The sequence below is a fragment of the Vidua macroura genome, chromosome 6, assembly GCF_024509145.1.
Source record: "Vidua macroura isolate BioBank_ID:100142 chromosome 6, ASM2450914v1, whole genome shotgun sequence".
Lineage (NCBI taxonomy): Eukaryota > Metazoa > Chordata > Aves > Passeriformes > Viduidae > Vidua > Vidua macroura.
The window spans coordinates 5,082,674-5,101,970 of record NC_071576.1 but is presented as its reverse complement, the minus strand read 5'-3'; the positions used below and the strand labels follow the sequence as shown (position 1 = coordinate 5,101,970).

The following is a 19,297-nucleotide window of genomic DNA, read 5'->3' as shown; positions in this document are numbered from 1 at the left end:
CTAATTATCCAGCCTCTGACCAGGGGAGGGATCCTTCCACACATGGCTGCTGGGGATGGACCAAAGGAAGGCTCCTCTTCTCCTGCTGGAGCATCCAGAGGGGAATGTCAGTCCAGTGGAGGTCCCAAGGGGATGCATTTAAAAATCAATAGAGGCTATTTTAATGCTTAATCCAGGAAAGTATCAGCATCAGCAGTGTCAATACAAACTGAATTTAAACACACTGAGTACATGCACAGGATTGTTAGTTTTTCCTCTGTGCTTTGATGTAACCAAATCTGGTTTTCCCCAGAGAGTCTGAGTCCAAACAAGGCATCCACAGCATCTCTAGTGCTTCAGGCATCCTGCCTGCCTTCCTCTCTATATACTGCTCAAAAAATGAGCCTCTCCACCCCACCTGAGCAAACATTTCAGTGAGGAAACCCCCTGAAAGGGCAATATCACAGCAACAGTGGTCACATCCCTGCCACAGCTACATATGGGAGTGGATTTCTCTTCACAGGTTTTCACACCGCACCCGGTACAAACTGCAACACAAGCTTCCCACCCCTCTAGATATTTATACAATTATCTCCCTTTCCTTAAAAAAAAAAAAAAAAGCCTATCAATTGCAAATAACAACTTTGAAAAAGTGACCCATGGGGCTCCTGAGAGGCGCAGACACCCTGAGAGAACATAACCATGTTTCATTTTTCAAGTTTAATCACATCTGCAGCAGGAGGGCAGACTGGTGTTGATATATGTGGGACTCACCACACTTCAGACATGCCCACGAGCACAGATGCACCTTCCCCCAGGCCACTGCAGGCACGGTGTGGGCTCACAGAGCCACAGTGGGGGCTCAGAGAGCCACAGTGTCACCCACTCCTGCTGGGGAGCAGCACCAAACTCTGACACCCACCCACTGCCCTCTGCAGAGATGCTCCCACACCACCACTTCACCCCTCTCACCTTCCTCACAGCAGTCCTGCCCCTTCCCAAGCTGGTTGTGGCTGGAATGCTTGGTTTTCTTTGGTTTTGTGCTGGAAACTGTGTTGCTAATTCGGAGATGTTTGAGTTACTGCTCTGCAGCCCTGGCACAGAGTCAAGGTCTTCTCTGCTCCTCACCCCACGCCACCAGCCAGGAGGCTGGGGGTGCACCAGGAGCTGGGAGGGGACACAGCCAGGACAGCTGACCCCAGCTGAGCAAAGGGTATTCCAGAGCAGCTGGAGTCATGCTCAGCAAATAAATCTTGGAGTGACGGCATTTTTACTTCTCCCCATCAACGCCAGTCTGGTTCACCCACAATCCAAACCCACGGAGAACTTCACACTTTGAAGAGGTGAGTCCTGGGGATGGTGGGTCTTGCAGAGCTCTTCACACCTGGGTAAGGCTTCAGGTGCTCTGGTGATCAGTGACTTGTGGCATTCTTTCAGAGCTCCCCTCCTTTCGTGGCTTCAGGGCAATGGATTTGACTGACACCAGGTCTGCCCAGCTGTGCAGTGAGAGAATACATCCCCAACACCCTGAAACACCCTCCCATTCCTTCTGCAGCTCTTGAAACACCTCTATCAGCAAAAGTGGCAACAGAGGCCACTCAGGGGGGCAGCTCTGCCTTCACCAGAATGTCAGGTCTTCCAACACAGCCCACACAACACCATGGATCACAAAGTGGGGTCCAGCAAGTCTAAGCCTAGTACTGAAACCCATGACTCCATCTCAAACCCCCTCCTAGAACAGACAGCCTGCAGGTTTGCTGCCCAGACACTGCCCTAAACATGGAAAAACATTTCCCCCCTCCCCTTGTCTGACCTCTGCATCCCATTGCCCCAAACTAACACTGCAGTCTGGATGGCCTGAACACATGGTAATGACATAAAGCAAAGAGAGACTGACCCTCAGATCATCCACAATCTTCTGACTGTCCAGAGGCTAAGGAAATTAAATGGCTTTTGGATAACAAATCTTTTTCCAGCACAAGACCTGTAACATTGAAGTGAAAGCTTGAAGAAGCTGCAAATTTGATTTAGGTACCTGAAAATTCCAGATTCACTCCACTACTGCCAGAGTTGTCACAGGAAAAGAAAGCACCCCGAAATAATTGCCTCTCCAGGCAAGAACTTTCAAAATGCCCTTATTGCAGATTTGTAGAGCTGGCAAGAGCTACCCATCCCCATGGACTGCAACATGAGCCCTGAGAGCAGGCAGAGAGGAGAAAAAGCATCTTCCAGGCAATCACAGGCATTTTTTTCCCAGTGAGTGCCTAGTGAGAAGAGCAGCCCATGCATCAACAGGAGCACTTGACGCATGCCAGCGCTTTCTGAATTCACTTCCAGAAGATTTGCCAACACGTCCTGTGGAAAAGGAATGTGTGCTATGCAAATCCAGCCTCAGACTGCTCCCTGCCTAATCTAGCTTTAGGTTCAAATGCTTATTACCATGGCGTCTAATCGGCCCCGTGTGCAATACACAGGTTTAGTTTGGGCTCCCAGGACTTCAGCTGTGTTCTTACTAAGGCACTGAATGGAGAAAGAAAAAAAGAAACAAAGAGGGGGGGGGGGAAAAAGCCCCCAACACTGCAAAGAATTACAGTTTTGGTGGAAACCAGGCCTGGAAAGAAGCATTGACACCTACCAGTAAAAGCCAGGCTGATATGCAAACATTTGGCAGCTCACCAAGAACATACTGAATGTCAAATCCTGTTTGCACCCCATCATATCCCTGCAGGGAAGTGGTGGTGGCTGATCTTTTCTTTCAGGGTCTCTCCCTTCCCCCTGAGACAAGGTGATGAAAAGATCTCACACCCACACAGGACCCATCTATCAGCAGCACCAAGCCCAGCTGGTCACACCATAACCCCCAGATTACCTTACAGATGCTCTGAGCACCCACACCAGCACCTCCAGAGCCTGGGTAACGTGTGCCAGCCAGGAGCTGTTGCTGGTTTAGGGAGGAAGGGGGTACATCACTGCACTAGGGTCTGCAGCAGGACACAGAGACCATGGGAATGTCATCCCAGAGGCAACCACCTCCCTGTTTGCTGGCACCAGCCACACAGCTCTGGCCACAGTAACCTCTGTCCTAACCAGCACCAGGCAAAATGCTTCATTTAACTTCTGAGTTTGTGACATTTGTTCTGCTCAAACCAGCCCTGGTACCTCCAGGACACAACCCACAACCTCTTACCTCCACCATGCAGCTGCAGCTCAGCCACTGGGCACCAGAAACAACCCAGAGGCAGAGACACAGGACCCCCCCACTCAGACTTCTCCTCTCCATCTGCTGCTCACCTGCCAGACTGTGCTTTCCTGAGACACAGCATGGTGAGGTTTCCAACAGCATGGTCCAGCTCCCACCCTGAGGATGCTGAATCCCAGCAGCATGGCCTCCCCTGCCTCCACAGTGCCAAAATGCACGTGGACTGGCAACCAGCTCCAGCAAAAAGTCAAGACATCCAAATGCTGCTACCAGTTTCTGAAGACCCTACAAGCCAGTGCTGACCCTGTTGTGCTATCAAAACAATATTTAGTGGGTGAGCAGCACTAGGAATACCAACATGAATGGAAATATTTCCTTCTGTGAATCTCAGCAACACAAGCCACTTTTAGAGTGAGGCTGCAGGATGAACTTACATTTATTAGACATCAGAGAATTCACTGAGGTGAACATCCCCCAGGCAACACCTACATGTCTGCACAGAGACCTGCAGGCTCTCTGCTGTCTCATAACATGGCAAATCCAACTAAAGCACTCTTTATGGCTTGGATGTTCATAACATTTATGTGTATTCCCTGGTGTCTAGTACAGGCTGAGGTTTCATTGCATCCCTTAATAAAAAACCTCCGTAACACCCTTCTAACTTGATGGCTGTTTTGACAAAAAATTGCAGCAGCCCCACAAATTTGAGGTGAAAAAACAGTCTGAAAGAAAGGACAAAACCAGGCAATGGACTTAATGAATTGTCAGTGATGGGAGGAGGAGCAGATGGACAGACAGACTTTAAAGCTTCCCTTCATTAGGAAATGGAGCTAAAATCATGGGTTAACTTTCAACAATGCATGTTATTACTGAGGAGAGTGAGGCAGCTGATATTCTGCCACTCAGGCACATGTTTCTCTATGCTTCATCATTTACTGAATTAATAATCAAATGCTTTGAAAAGAGAAGTAAAAAAAAAACCCAGAGAAACCGGAGGCTGCAGCTCTCAGTGTTCTCATCAGCCTGTTCAAAGACCAAGCCAGATTTACCAGTGCCTGCATTGCTGCCTGGCTGTGCTGGTGTCTGGCCAGGCTCTCCCTCCAGCACCTCCCCAGCTCACAGCTGCACCTGGAACTAGTCTGGGGGACTTTTTTCCTTGCTCCCATAGCCAAAACAACCAGCAGGGATGGTTAAACCAGGTGGAAAGACCCCTGTTTCCATGCAGGCTGGCCTGGGGCACAGAAGGAAGAAACTTTGCAAGACTCCCTGCCCGAGGACACAGATGGAGGATCTTGTGGAGGAGCCCTTCCCAGCACCAAAGGAGCCATGCAAATAGTATTTACCAGGTCACAGGTACTAAATACCCCAGCAAAGTCATGCTCACTTGTGAACCAAGAAAGAAAAATTCACATTCCTGTATTTACAGCCACTGCCACTTCTACAGCAGTTTTCAGGACAGGGTCATTCCCAGTGATGACTGTGAGGAAGTCCTGGTGAAGAGATCCATGGCACAGAGACTCATGGATAGCTCACACACAAGTGAAAAGATACTTCCAAGCCTCAGAAGCCGCATTGCTGGAGCTGTGGATAACACTCAGGCAGACAGCATGGTTTGCTTATGATAAGCCAGGATGACAACCCAGTGGAAATGTAAAAATAATTTAATGAATAAGTATATTTAGATTTATAATCCCACAGCAGCTTTATTTATAGCAATGCCAATCACTTTTACACAGATATAAAATTGGCTGGCAGAATGCCTTAGACTATATCCAGAAACCCATCTGTAACAAATCTAAGCTGTGATATCCCTGCATACACTTGGCCAAACAATAACACTGATGCCAGTCATCTTCAAATGTGCAGATGGGCCGAGGGGGGCTTGCCAAGCCTTCCCCACAGCCAAAAATGGATGAACTCCCCTATCCCCTACTGTGAACTGGTTGGGAAAAGGACCAGATGAAGGAAAAACCAGTCACCATCTGGGCTCTGGGGATCACAGCACCAACGCATTGCTGGCTGGAGAACAAGCCTGCATCCAGCTGGCTACAGGTGAACCTCTTTCAGAACCTTCCATCACTGAAGTGGGGAGCTGCAAGCAACCCATGGAGCTCTGCAGCACCTTTAAAAGGTGGGGGCATTAAAGTAGGACTCTTGGGTATGTTTTTTTTTGATTCATCGTTCAAGACACAAAGCTGGGACAGAGGAAGATGCAGAAGAAATTAACTGAAAGTCATCACTTGGCTCAATCTCAAAGCAGATGAGGATTTCTAGTGATCCTTGCCCAGGATCTTACAACTTTTATCTAAGCCTGCAGATGTCAAAGGGAGAGGCTGCTGTGGATTTCCACGGGGCAGGTAACCACCTGAAAAATTGAAAAGTCACAACTAATTCACAAGAAATAAAGAAAAACCTGCTCTTCATCCCAGTGGGACTTCTAGGGATTGGTTGTCTCAGAAATGGGGCAAAACAGGGATGGCTCCATGTCAAATACAGACTGTGGGTAACTGCAATTCATCCATAAAGCTTTTAATATATTGCCAAATGCCAAGGTGGAAAAGGTTACTCTGGAATATTACTTTGAATAGCTCTGGGAACAAACCCAGCATTAATTTTCAACATTTATTCAGCAAATGATTTGAATAAACTGAGGAAGGCTCGTGCACACATACTGACAGCATTATTTGGTAGATTTTTGCCTCTGCTCCTGAGATAATTTATGACAAAACAACTTCCAGCAAAGACGATCACTTTCCAGACCAATGAGCGTATTCAACTACCCTTGGGGACAAGGTAGCCTCTCAAGATCCCTTCCAGCACAACTTTAGTACCATTTTACACCACAAACTATTTTCACACTGGCATTTGCTCTGATTTATCCCTGGAAATAAGTTTGTCTAAAAGAAAAACTGATGGAAAGAAAAAACCAGAAACCAAACAGCACTTTTCTCGCTCAAGGACAAAGCAAAGTAAAACAACCAAGCGCAGAGCTACAGCATTCTCGATCCAAATGTTTTCCAAAACATTTCCAAATGTTTCTCAAAGCTTCCAGATGAAGCTTTCATAACTAGGCTGCAAACCCTCCAAAGCCTCGGGCATTGAGCATGGCATCATGGTGTGCTGCAGCAGAGACACCAAGGAAATGGCTGGTGGTGACTTTGCCCATGACACACCTGCCCAAACACACCCGAGAGCCCTGCACAGAAAACCCAGTGTTTCAAAGAAAAACTGCCTCTGCTTCATGCACAGGGCGTATTCCAGTGTGACAGAGGAGCTTGATTGCTACGTGGGCTTTCAGGAAGAGTCAGTCCCTCTGTACTGAGCACTGGTGAGGCCACACCTCAAGTGTTGTGTCCAGTTCTGGGCCACTCACAACAAGAAGGACATTAATGTGTCCAGAGAAGGGAAAGGAGCTGGAGAGGGGTCTGGAGAACGAGTCTGATGAGGATCAGCTTGGGGGGGGCTCAGCCTGGAGAAAAGGAGGCTCAGTGGGGACCTTCTCACTCTACAACTCCCTGACAGTAGAGTACAGCCAGGTGGGGCTCAGGCTCTGCTCCCAGGGAACAAGGGACAGGACAAAAGGACATGGCCTCAAGCTATGTCAGGAGAGGTTCAGGTTGGACATCAGGAAGAATTTCTTCACTGAAATGGCTGTTAAGCATTGGGACAGAGTGCCCAGGGCAGTGGTGGAGTCACCATCCCTGGAGGTGTTCAAGAAACAACTGCGTGTGGCACTCAGTGCTGTGGTTTGGTTGGCAAGGTGGTGTTTGATCAAAGACTGGACTCAATGATCTTTTCCAACTTTAATGATTCTATAAATACATGTGGCTAGATGCCCTCACCTTCTCAGCAGGCTTTTAAGTCTATTCCAAGCAACTTAGGAAGATGCTTCCCTGCCTCTCTTTAGGAATTCCAAAAAAAACCCCCCAAAAATTATTTTAAAAATTCAGTAAAATAATAAAAAAAAAGTTTTAAACCCACTTATGGAATGGTATGGAGAGAAAGCCATACATTTTCTACACTCAAACTAAAAATTCTCAAGTTCTGTCCACACACCATCAAATGTGGATGTTTATGGTTATTACACAGAGAAAACTGAGACACTTGTGGGACATTCTGGTCTGAGCAGCTCACCACGAGCACAGCAGCCAAAGGATGAGCCCTGAGGTGTCAGCAGGGCTCAGCTGCAGGAACTGACCACTCTGGGGAGGGGGGACTGGAGCACAGCTGGTCCCCATCCTCAGCCTCCTCATCCCACTGCTGACACAACTTCCATTGGAAACAGCGGCACCTCTAAAGCAGGGTCCAAGTCCTTCAAAGCCCAAAGCTCATCTCCACCTCTTTCAACATGCTCCTGGACACAATCAAAGCCCCTCCTACCAACTGTACATGGGCTTTGGATTAGACCTTTTGTAGAGTAGGAAAAAAAAAAAAAAAAAAGAGCCTTTCTTGAGGATGATAAAGTCTAGACACTACAATATATTTTCCAGCTGATGCAGCAAACCTAAAAAGCCCTCCCTTGATCTTGGACTGTCACGATCAAAGCCATTATCCCATTCGGAGCCCTTCTGAAACTTTAGCTTCCAAATGTGCAAGTTATTTTTAAAATCTAAACCAGGCCAAGCTTCTTGTTTGGAGTTTTATGAGGAAAACGGGGTGTGCTCCTCCCAAACCTTCCCCCACCACGTCTGGAAGTGGCTGGTGGGCACATGGTGGAGGGACCAGAGCAAGGAGGGAGCCCCATGCCTGGGGACACCTCAGTGGCACCTGGTGGCCACAATCTCCTTGCATGGGGGGACACAGCTGAAGCCCCAAGGTGGCTCTGTGGTGGGGAATATTCCCCATCCTTGACTGAGACAGAGTTTTTTGGAGACCAAACATTGTTTGCATCCCCATCCTCAGGATTTGTGCCTGCCTTTGGCACCCTCCATCACTGAGTGTGTTACTCTGGAGACAAAGAAAAATAAACATCTTGAGATACTTTCATTTTCTACAGAAATTAAATAAAACTAAGCATTATGAATTTCCTTTAACAGTAGCAGGATGATCAAGTGCACAAATAACATCCAGCTCTGCACCAAGGTACAACCAGGGAAATAAGGCACTCAAAATAATTCTCCAGTCTCTTGGAGCAGTTTTTCAGCTGGCTGAAAGGAAAGAAAAAATACACAGCCCTTCAAAAGAACAGGAAAGCCAAAGGGGCATCAATCTCTGCCTTAAGTGGGGTGCTCAAGGAGAGATGGTGGAAGACCAGCCAGCTCAGCCCAGCCCAGCTGGTGCTGTGTGATGAACACCAGAGCTCCTGGCATGCTGTGGCCTCTGCAGGAGAGGGAATCTGTGCTCAGTCCCAACCACCAAAGCTCACAGTGCCCAGACTGGAAAAAAACAAAGGATGGATGGTCTGGAATGATGAGGAGCTTGGGAGAGAACTTTGAAAGGCTTTTTGAAAGCAGGTGACCACCAAGCTTCCTGTACCACATCCTAAGGTAGACTTTTAACAGGGATATTTTTCCAAGAGAGATGGGGACAGGAGGTGGCTCACACTGCAGAAAGAAGAGAGCAACACAGCATTCGCATGCTCCAAAGCTATTTAAAAGCCAAATGAGGCTCCCTAGTGAGCACTTAATTTAACTAAGCAACTTCTAAAGCACCAGGCAAATGAGCCACATCATCTCCTCTTCCTCCCAGCATCCATCTCCACCACTCTGTCATCTCCCTTCCCCTCCATGCTTCCACTCTCCTCCACTCCCAGCAGCTCTGCTCCTCCTCCCCACCTCTCCCTCTGCCCAAGCCAAGCAGATCTGTGAAAGGCCCGGTGAAGCAGGCAGGCACACACCAGTGGGATGGGGATTAGAGACCTGCCAGCCTCTCCAGCATCCCTCACTGTGGCTGGAGGGACCATGCCAGGCAGGAGCACTGGCTGTGCTGCACATCACACATTCCCAGTTCTTCAGGAGGTGTTGTCTGAACGGCCACCAGCTTTCCAGCTGGGCAAACATCAAGGAAAAAATCAGGATGACAGGCTTTCTTAAGAGTATCTCCATCAAGTAGGACTTTTCTCACCTCCACACACATCGGAGCAGAAAGAGCAAAGGCCACCAGCAACACACTGCTGCTTGTGACAGCCACCACAGCGGTCCCAGAGAGGACAGGGGGCTTGCCAGGGGATTTGTCTCTCCAAATTGTTACTCGGGAGCTCGGACAGGATGCCCAGCTTCAGCTCTGCCACAGCAGAGTCCAACACATGCCCCATCACTTGTCTTTACTCTTCCCAACAAACACAGAGAGAAGATGGACTTCAACCTCAACCTTCACACAGGCAATTTTCCCTGAAGCCACCAAAGCCCTGCAGATCCCTTTGGTCCCACCTCCAGGCCCCTTCCCTTTCATGAGCTTCTCCCAAGGAAGGAGAACAAAGCCCAGCTGCGCACCTGTATCTCCAAGAAAGGCTAACACAAAGCAATCAACGTCAAAAATGTATGCTCCCTCTCACACAGGAAAGCAGAGAAACTGATGGCAAAGGCTGTTTCTGGATTTCAAAGTATCTAAACCCATCAGGGAAGCAGCATGCAGCCCAAACCCTCGCTCCCAGGGTTTGCACATTGGACACGATAAATGAGGCAGCAAAGGCAGCTGACAAGCCAGCACCTCAGAACCCGACCACGCCAGCTCAGGAAGGAAGAGAAACCAAAGGGAAGAAAGCAAATTGTCCAGCCCCACGCTGCCATCAGAACAGGGCCACTCATCTGCTCTCGGTGACAAACTCTGAAGGGAAAACATCACACAATTCACTCAGGTTCCAGGCAGGAACCAGGGCTGGTTCAGCACCTCACTGCTCTCCCTGCGAAGCTTCCCAGCCATCCCACCCTCCTCTGCAGTGACTTCCTGAGTCTTTCTCATCTCCTGTGTTAGAGATGGGAAATGTGTGCATTAACAGTCCCCCTTCCCAAACCAAACATGGCAAATACAGGCTGAAAAACAGCTAATTCCCAATCCTGCCTAACTTACAGTGGTAACTTATTTCCAGACAGAGCTGTGATTTTTATAAGGGACACTGCTGGGTTAAGGAGTCAAAGCCATAACTGTATGAGTGAAAGCAAAAGCCTTTCATTCCTGTAAGGTCTTTTTTTCCCCCCCTGCTCCTGAAATGACAGGGAGCAACACAGCTCTTGCCAGTTTAGCGGGGTGAAGGCTTGGCTGAGAGAGGCCTCATTAAACTGGCTGGGTCGTTCAGTGCCAATCCAAACACTCAGTCCTCTGATCCCCACATGACGGGCTGGGAACCACAGGCAACTCACAATTAAACCCGTGACAATCAGGAAAAATCCGTACAAACCTCCCCCCCTCCCCAAGCTGAATCCACCAACACCATCCCCACCCTCCCTGCTTTCATTTATTTATTTATTTGTTTACTTACATAAGCCTCATGGCAGGTAACTTGGAGGAAATCAGATGCTTTAATGATTAAGCGACACTTAGGCAGCCCTCTGGAAGATAAATGCACCCCTTGGTAACCCTGCAACAAAAACAGAAGGTACAAACAGACAGTAACTAATTATTCTGACTGAATCTTGGAAGACCTGAAATACCCGACTGCAGCAGAACAAAGCCAGCGTGCGCAGGGGCTGCTCGTAAAAAAAAAAAAAAAAAAAAAAAAAAAAAGTCACACCCTTTTTTTGAAAGAATTCACCCAAATAAACCTTAAGTGCTTCTGCGTTGTGTTTGTTTGTGTGTTTTGTTTCTTGAGGTCTAGGCAGCTGATGGGAAATCTCTGCCATACCCTGGAGGGATCCCGTCGCCTTCAGCTAAAATTAGACTTCAAGGGAAGCGGGCGAAGGCGGCGTCTCCAGCCCACCACGCACTCGAGGAGCGGCGCGTGGGGGTTTTTCCTCCTTTCCCATCGAAACCAAACACAGAGGGGTTTTCGGATGAAAAGAAGCTAAGGAAAATAAACAAATAAGATGCACTCCTAAGGAGAAAGAGGGGGAAAGCAGGTCTACCCCACTGCTAGGCTGGGAGGGATGTGAGCCAGGGATGAGGTGTGGGCAGGTGGGGAGGCAGCTGAGTCACCGGGACTGGGCAGGATGCAATGGGATGCTCCATGCAGCAGTGAGAGGAGCTTGCAAAGCCCACCAGCAGCCCATCCACCAGCACGGATATGGAGTGAGGCACCTGCTTTATTGGTGTCCAAGACACCCACGCCAGGAGCCTGTTACAGCCAGTGCTGCAGACCAAGACAAGGGGATGTGCTCAGCACATTCCCGTGCTCTCCTTGCCTTGGAGGAAAACCAGAATTCCCCTCCACCCCTTCCCTCTGCCCTCCCCCCAGTACACTAAATGCCAGTGGAGCTCAGGGGAATATTTAATCTCAAACCTCAGTAATCAATCAGTTCACCCTCATGCATGAGAAAGAGTCACAGCAGTAAGCACCAAATCCCATTTCCATCCAGCAATACGACGGTTTAATTACGTACATAACACTTCCCTTTTAACATAAATCCTGAAGAGATCCAGGCAGCCCCCAGGTTATGGGTGGGGAAGGACACAGTGAGGGGGAAGAACATGGGGAAGGGGTGGAAGAAAGGGAGGAGAAGCCGTTATGGCAATTATTTTAAATGACAACTTTCTATGGCTGCTCCACTTCGCCGCTGGCACAGCCATTGTTTGGCCTTGTGTTTGCTGTCCCAGAGGATGGGCAACAAGCCCAACATCCAGCCCTGTCACCAGAAGCTGCATCTGCTTCTTTCCAACACACCAGTAAGCATGTGGGAAAGAGGGCATGGAAAATGCAAGAAGGGTACACATGGAATGGACTGCCCAGGCTGTGACACAAATAACAGCAACGGAGCCTTTCCACTGGTGCTGCCAGACTTACTCCAAAGCCTGCTCACTTCAAAAAGATCCTTCCTAGCTGGGTCTGAGCAGGTTTGGGATGACTCCCTGCCAACACCTGTTATTCCAAGTGCAAGAACGGCTGGACCAGCAGGACCATCACACAGCTGCCAGTGCAACAGGTAGGCAGCTGTGAAATACATCCCTCCTTTGTCCAACCAGACCAGTCCCGAGGGGCACAGCTCACAAACGGCCATGCTGAAATATATACATATTGGTTTTAAATATAAACACATGCACAGACTTTTCTAATATATAGGAACAAAAGAGGGGACACCCTGCTGAAACCCCATGTGCAGCTCCACTGCTCTCACAGTGATGAAGGAAATGAGAAGCAGAGACCAGGCACACACCCACTTGCCACGGCGTGTTTTGGCTCTGGGAACGTTTCTGGATTCTCCAGCTTGAGCTCTGACCTCCAAGAGATAGAAAATGCTTTTGGAGTCACTCTGGAGAAGAAGTGGAGGGGCCCCTGGGGGCTCAGCCAGGCAAGGGGAACAGGATGGAGAGGTGGGATCCAGGTGCTCACAGGGACAGCTGAGCCAGTCTGTGCCCCACCAGTTCAGAGGCCTTCCAAACACCCATTGTGCACAGGAAGAGGCCAGGAACCACCCCAAACCCCCAGTGCACAGCAGAAAGCAAGGGCTCCTCATCCATCCATGATCACAGTTCCAGCCTCACCAGACACTGCTCAGACAAAGCAAGGGAAACAAGCTCAGGACTGGGGCGGGTTGGGGGTTACCTTTGACTTCTCTATGTGTAGCAGAGCTGTGTTTCTGAACTCTCTTTTTCCAGGCAGATCCAGTGGCAGGCTTTGTAAACACATGTGCATTGCTTCCAAGGGGCTCATAAAAGCAGCTTTTGGAAAGGGAGGTGGTGCAGAATAACAGGAATTCCTTTTGAGTGGAAGCATCACTCAGAGATGTGGAAGGGAAACCTACCTGTAACCCAGATTTCTGCACTGTGGTCTCTTCAAAGGCCAATGATCCTGCCCCTCCCTTTTTTATTTTTTTGGCTTCAATTTCCCCAAGATGTATAACATCAGGAAATGCTCGGCACGATGGGACTAAGCCCTCAAACTCCACACAGGGAAACTATTGCTCTTACAGCCTGCCTGAACTCTTCAGCCCACACCAGGAGGTGCCCAATTAACAGGGATCAGGCACCATCAGATGCTGGCAGCATGTTCCCAGAGGATCCAGCTGTATCCTCATCCTCTCCCAAAGAGCAGAACTTTGCAGTGCAATTCAGGACAGAGATACTCCGTGCAGTATCTAGAGCAAATTAAACCTCCCAGGCACAGCAGCAAGCATGGATTTATTGATTCATGGAAAATGTCCTTATAAATTACTTCATTCAGATCAACGGGACAAGACAAAACGAGGACTCTGCTCGGCAGTGAGAGGTTGCACTGCAGTCGTTTCAGTCCCACATTCCAGCAGAAATCACTTCTTCCAAGCAGACATTTCTTACAGGACTTTGGAGGGCTGGAAGAGGGCAACACAGGGACCAGTGCAGATCTGTGTCACATCTCACCTGGTCCTCACCTCTTTGCCCCACAGCAGGCAGAGCCAACAGATGATTTTTGCAAGCAAATAGGGAAAAAACACTGCCTGACATCAGTTTCACAGCAGCAGAAACTCCATCCACACCTGCTTGCTGGCTTTCACAGAGTTGCAGCCACCAGGTGGGATGGGACACAGAGGCCAAACACTGCCCCAGCCACCCCTCTGGGCTCTACTCACTGTGGAACAGGGAGGAGGGACTGTCTCCCTGGTGAGATGTGGCACAGATCCATTAGAATCTCTTCTGCATTGTCCTCCTTCAACCCTGTGAAGCTACATGAGGAGTGTTTGCTCTGAAAGCGATTTCTCCCAGAGTATGGGGCTCCCAAAAACTGCAGCTTGTTGATCTTATCTGCTTCTCTTGCTACTGATGGCTTAATGTGCTTTCATCAAGCTCTAACTCCCTTCAGGGCTACCTGTGGTCTGCATTCAGGATGCTGAGCCAAGGCTAAGGCCACTTTCTGCAGGTGTTTGTTCCAGTAGCCAAATGTAGCTCAAATATAAATAAATATCCAGATGTCCCCGTGCCTTGTTCAGGATTGCATGCACCTGGCTTTGGCTTCCAGGCATGGGCAGAAGAGCTGCTGGATGCCATTTTATAGCTTCTTGATGAAAAGGCAAGAGGAGCATTCCCATTCCCCAGCACAAAACATTTCCCCAGCTTTTATGCACATGCAGCACTTCCCTGCACACTCATCAGCCAAACCAGGGTCAGGCACTGCCCTTCCACCATGGGTTCAGCAGCAGCCCTGCTCCCAAACTGCCTCTTTTGCCAATCACAGCTCAAAAAGCAGCAGCTGACAGAACCAGAGGACACAGCTTGGAAGGTGCACCAATGGAAATACAGGTTGGATATTAGGAAAAGGTTTTTACAGAAAGGGTGACAAAGTTTTGGAATGGCTACCCAGGGAAGTGGTGGAGTCACCATCCCTGGGTGTGTTTAACAAAGCCTGGATGTGGCACTGGGTGCCAGGGTTTAGGTGAGGTGTTGGGGCTGGGTTGGACTCGATGGTCTTGAAGGTCTCTTCCAACCCAGTGATTCTGTGAAAATGCTATTCCACAGCTCCAAATCACTGCCTGTGCTCGCTGTCTCCTTCATTTTACCTCCTAGCTTTGAAAATCAGCACCAACCCGAGGCCCACTTTAAAACACCATCAGCCAAGACACTGAGTCATGCTGCTGGATGCCTCCAGGATGGCACCCACCGAGGGCTTCTAGGAATGCCTCTGCCTCCTGTGAACTCCCCCGCTGGAAACATTAAAACTACAATTATCCCAGCAGATTAATAACGAGCACAGCATCTCTGGCAGCAGTCTGAGGCAGGGACTCCCAGCAGCAATGAGTTCAAGTTACCAGGGCACTCAGGCACACACAGCTGTGTTTGTGGTCCCCATCGATCTCAGGCACCTCCGCCCTGCCACGCTGCCTCACCCCTGCCCCCAAACACACCCCGTTTCCCTCGGCACTGATCAGCATTGTGATAAACAAACGTGTCTCATCACATCTATTCACTGAACCCACCGCCGAGGGGTTGCCATGCCCACGTGCACTGGCTTTGGGAACGCCATTAGCATTTTATTCTGCAGTCTCCCTGTGATGTGGTCCCTTGGCTCCTCCCAGCCCCAGGGTACAGCTCCTGGCTCCTCAGCATCCTCCTGGCTCCTCAGCATCCTCCTGGCTTGGGCAGGGAGGCTAGATCTCACCTTTCTGAGCTGAAAACTGGCCCCACGGTGGAGAGCTGCTCTGCTCCAGAGACACCAGGAGACAAGGACAAACTGCCCTGCCCCCGGAGAGCAATCCTCTGCTTCCCTGAACTAACAAACTCAGGCACTGCCACAGAAGACAAGGAGCTGATCTATCAAGGGTGAAGCCGATTTCCCCTACTTTATCTAAAATTTGGGGCAGGCACTAATCTCTTCTCTGTGGTTGCCAGTGATAGAACCTGAGGGAACGGGATGAAGTTGTGTCCGAGAAGGTTTAGGTTGGATATCAAGAAAAGGTTCTTCCCCCAGAGGGTGGCTGGCACTGGAACAGAATCCCCAGGTCAGTGATCACAGCACCAAACCTGACAGAGTTCAAGGGGTGTTTGGACAATGCCCTCAGGCACAGGGTGGGATTCTTGGGATGTCCTGTGCAGGGCTGGAGTTGGACTCAGTGATCCTTAAGGGTCCCTTCCAGCTCAGGACATTCTATGCTTCCGTGATAATTTACCTCCCCTCTCCATCTGTAAGCCAAATCAGAGATACAGCAGGTCAGTGGCTCATTATTTTAAGAACCATGATGAGACATATATATATTATTTTTTTTAATTAAAGGGAAACTTATTTACTTAAACACTTCAATTGGCTTAATTATCCCAATCCAAGAGTTTGCTGGTGCATTTTTTGTTTTGTTTCTTTTTAAATAACAAAAGCAATCATCCCAGGGAGGGCAAACATCCATTTCCCATGGAAGTCATCCAGGCTTTTCCCAGCATCCTGGGAGGGAGGAGCAGCAGAGTGTGAAGGGCTGGCACAGAGGTGGATAAGAGGGTTAAATCCAGCTGCTCAGAGATAAGCTGGTTACACACCAGGGCAGCAAATGGGGGAATAGAGGTTTGCCAGCCTCCAGCAAATACCTGCACAAGGCACTTGCATGGCTGACACCGGGTATTTAACTCAGAAGTTGCCAATATTAGAGACCCTGAAGCCATATTTTACTAAAGCTCTCCTGATTAACTGTTTTCCTGGCTCCTCTGAAGCCAGCAACAGTGAGGGCAGAAAAAAAATAAGTGACTTTGAGGCCATCATGGCAGGGAAGATGCAGCAGTACATTTTACCTGTTGTTGTGACTTTCTGGTCTTTCAAGGTCACACTAGAAGAGTCTGAGATGCTGTCACACAGGACAAACCTCAGGAGATAAAGCAACCAAAGACCCACGCAGCAGCTCTGGCAGAGCACCCACACAGACAGAACAGGCATCTCCCATCACACAGCTTGTGTGTTGTGTGACTAATCCCAGGAACACACATTCCCAGGTGGCACCTTTGGACTGACACATTACATATCACCACTGGCCTTTAATTTCCTTTTTGCCTTCCAAGACTAAAACTTCTTCCAATTGCTGCTCAAGCTGACCAACAGCTTTTTATTTTCCTTTGCATCCAGAAATGCAGAATTGCTGCTTCTGGGAATTAGGCAAAGATGGAGAGGGACCTTTTCTCTGTCCTGAAGCCACCAGCCATGCCCAGGTAGGTGCAGCTCAGCCACTAAACTTCAAAACCTGTCAGACAATGGAAGGCTTATGGCTATACTGGAATTCCTCGTGCTTCCAAAACCTGCATCACACGAAACTCTGCAGCTGGAGCCCTCCACACAGATGCCCATCGAGCATCCCACACTTTGGCCCTGGTCCAGATACAGGTAAGCAGGAGAGAGTTTCAGCCATGGGATGCCCCAATCCCACTCTTCTCCCAGCTCCATCCAGAGCCAGCCAGCTGCATCCCGTGTTAATGTGATTTCCATAATCAAAAAGGGAGTTAGCCTCCATAACCACAACCCAAAGGGTATATTTAGCTCAACTGGAAGACAAAGGAGATCATGTCCACAGCAGATTAAATTAGATGAGCCTGCTTACGCCAGGAGCGCCAGTCTGCCATCCATGGCAGCTCCCACGGATTTATTCCTAGCTCCACACTTTAGTGGTCCCCCATGGAGGAACAGACCTGCTCCACCAAAGCTCTGAAAAGCAAAGAGGTGGAAGAATGGGTCCAACAGGTTTCCAAAGCCTTGGGCAGGACACAGTCTCTCGCAAGGGTTTGTGTCATCTGTCTAGACCCTGGAGCCATGGCATGGGATGAGGTGCAGGAACCCACATGGGGCTGCACCTCCTTCAGCCCACAGTGAGGAAGAGGATGACAGGGAACCCTGGGGGACCCTCTGAAACCAACCCTGAGCTCAGCTCCTGCACCCCAGCACAGTATAGGAGGGTGAGGACATTTCCCTCACAATCTTCAGGACCTTTCCTTCAGATCTGTCTCCCAGGAAAAAGTTCATTTCTCCTGCTTCATTTCCATGGATATAATTTCACCCCCCACCTCCTCTGCTGCAGTCTCACGCAACTCAAAGACGTAGCCAAAGACGTGGTTATTTTTACATTTTCCTCCCAGGAGATGGCATCTCCATAGGGCACGGCTGCCATGCCTCATCAGATCACTGCACCAAACTGCCTCAGCCCCACGACAGCAGGACAAAGTCGGGGAGACACCCTGCCACCAGGTATTTTTCTGTCTCACTGCCATCAAAACTCAGCAGCTTTTCAGTCGAGAGCATCCCAAAAAAGCAAAACAGCACCAGTCCTGGAGGTTGTTCCAGCTCCTCTCTCTGTAACTCACACCCAAGCACTGAAACCATCTTCCAGCCATCCCAGTTTTAGATTTTTCTGAGGCTTTTGCAGTTGTCATGGAACCCTGGAAGGCACTTGCTTCATCCACATTCAGATCTTGGTGGATTCAGGATTCCCAAATTTCCCCAGCACAGAAAGTGACTGGGTTTGGCCATGCCATGATGTCAAGGTCCACAACATGACCTCCTTGATGTGGCACGTGGGCTTCAGCACAGCATTCCGTGTCTTTAGACCCACATCTCTTATTGGGCACTTTTACACTGGGAGAAGGAAAAAAGCAAAACTTCCATGAATAACCCAAGAGCTTTTGGAATTTAGGGAGTGGGGAGATGGAGAGCAAAATTCTAGGCATGCAGGGAAAAGCTGGTTTGTGCTTTTTGTGTTCTCCTGTCCCTAGGAGAGTTCCAAGCGGAGCAGAAGGGTGATCTGCTGCATGTTACAGCACATCTGCAGCAGCTACACCCTGCAAGTTCACCCAGTGTTTTCCTTTCCCTGAGATCACTCTTGCCATCATTTGTGCCTAACAGCGAGGCCAGGCATGCAGGGAAGAAGGTATCACCTGTGCATGGCTTATCTGTAGCTACTTTACAAATAAAAGCGATCATCATGAACGTTCGCACCCTAGAAGAAACCCTAGTGCCCTTCCCCCTCCTACACCTCCCAAAGCAGAGCACAGATCCAGCTGCTCTGCAACCTTATCTTGATGCAGAAACAGTCTGGGACGGAGATAGAAGGGCTCCCCGAAGGCACAGCTTATTAAAGGCATCTTTCCTTAATCGGTTCTCTTCAAAAACACCGCGCTGAAGAGCCGTTCCCGGACTGGTTTTCATCACAGCAGCAGCAAACACCCCCAGCCTGGCGAGGTCGTGTGTCCCCCTGGAAAGCCAAAGGGTTTTTCCAGGCTAAAAAGCAGCCTAAGACCAGACAGATATACCCAAGCCAAGGCACTTTGGGGGACCTGCAGCTGAGAGTCACAAGCAGCTCCCAAACACACCCTTGCTCTCGCCCCAGGGATGTCACAGGAATGGGGGCCAGCACAGTAGTGAAGTCCACGGGATGCTCCCTCTTTATCCAGCAGCTTTTCCCTCCAACCCCACTCCTGCTACCGCAGGGGATTGCACACTTGCAGCCAAACACTGCTAATCCCAGGTTTCAAGAACCAGAGCTACAAAACAACCACACAAAGAGGCAGCAGCTCGCACGCATCCCGCATCCCGGGAACCTCCCTGCAGCCAACGCCTCTCTGTTTATCCAACACGAGATCTTCACTCGTTCAGCT

General features: G+C 49.4%; 1 protein-coding gene across 2 annotated transcripts in view; it reads right to left on the bottom strand.

The window, feature by feature from the left end:
* The window catches only part of DAAM1 (dishevelled associated activator of morphogenesis 1), a 91,560-nt gene that overhangs the window by 62,291 nt on the left and 9,972 nt on the right, over positions 1-19,297 (bottom strand). For both annotated transcript variants that reach the window (XM_053980953.1, XM_053980954.1), the window contains exon 2: positions 10,596-10,694. The gene's annotated coding sequence lies outside the window, so the exon portion shown is untranslated. The remainder of the gene's footprint in view (positions 1-10,595; positions 10,695-19,297) is intronic.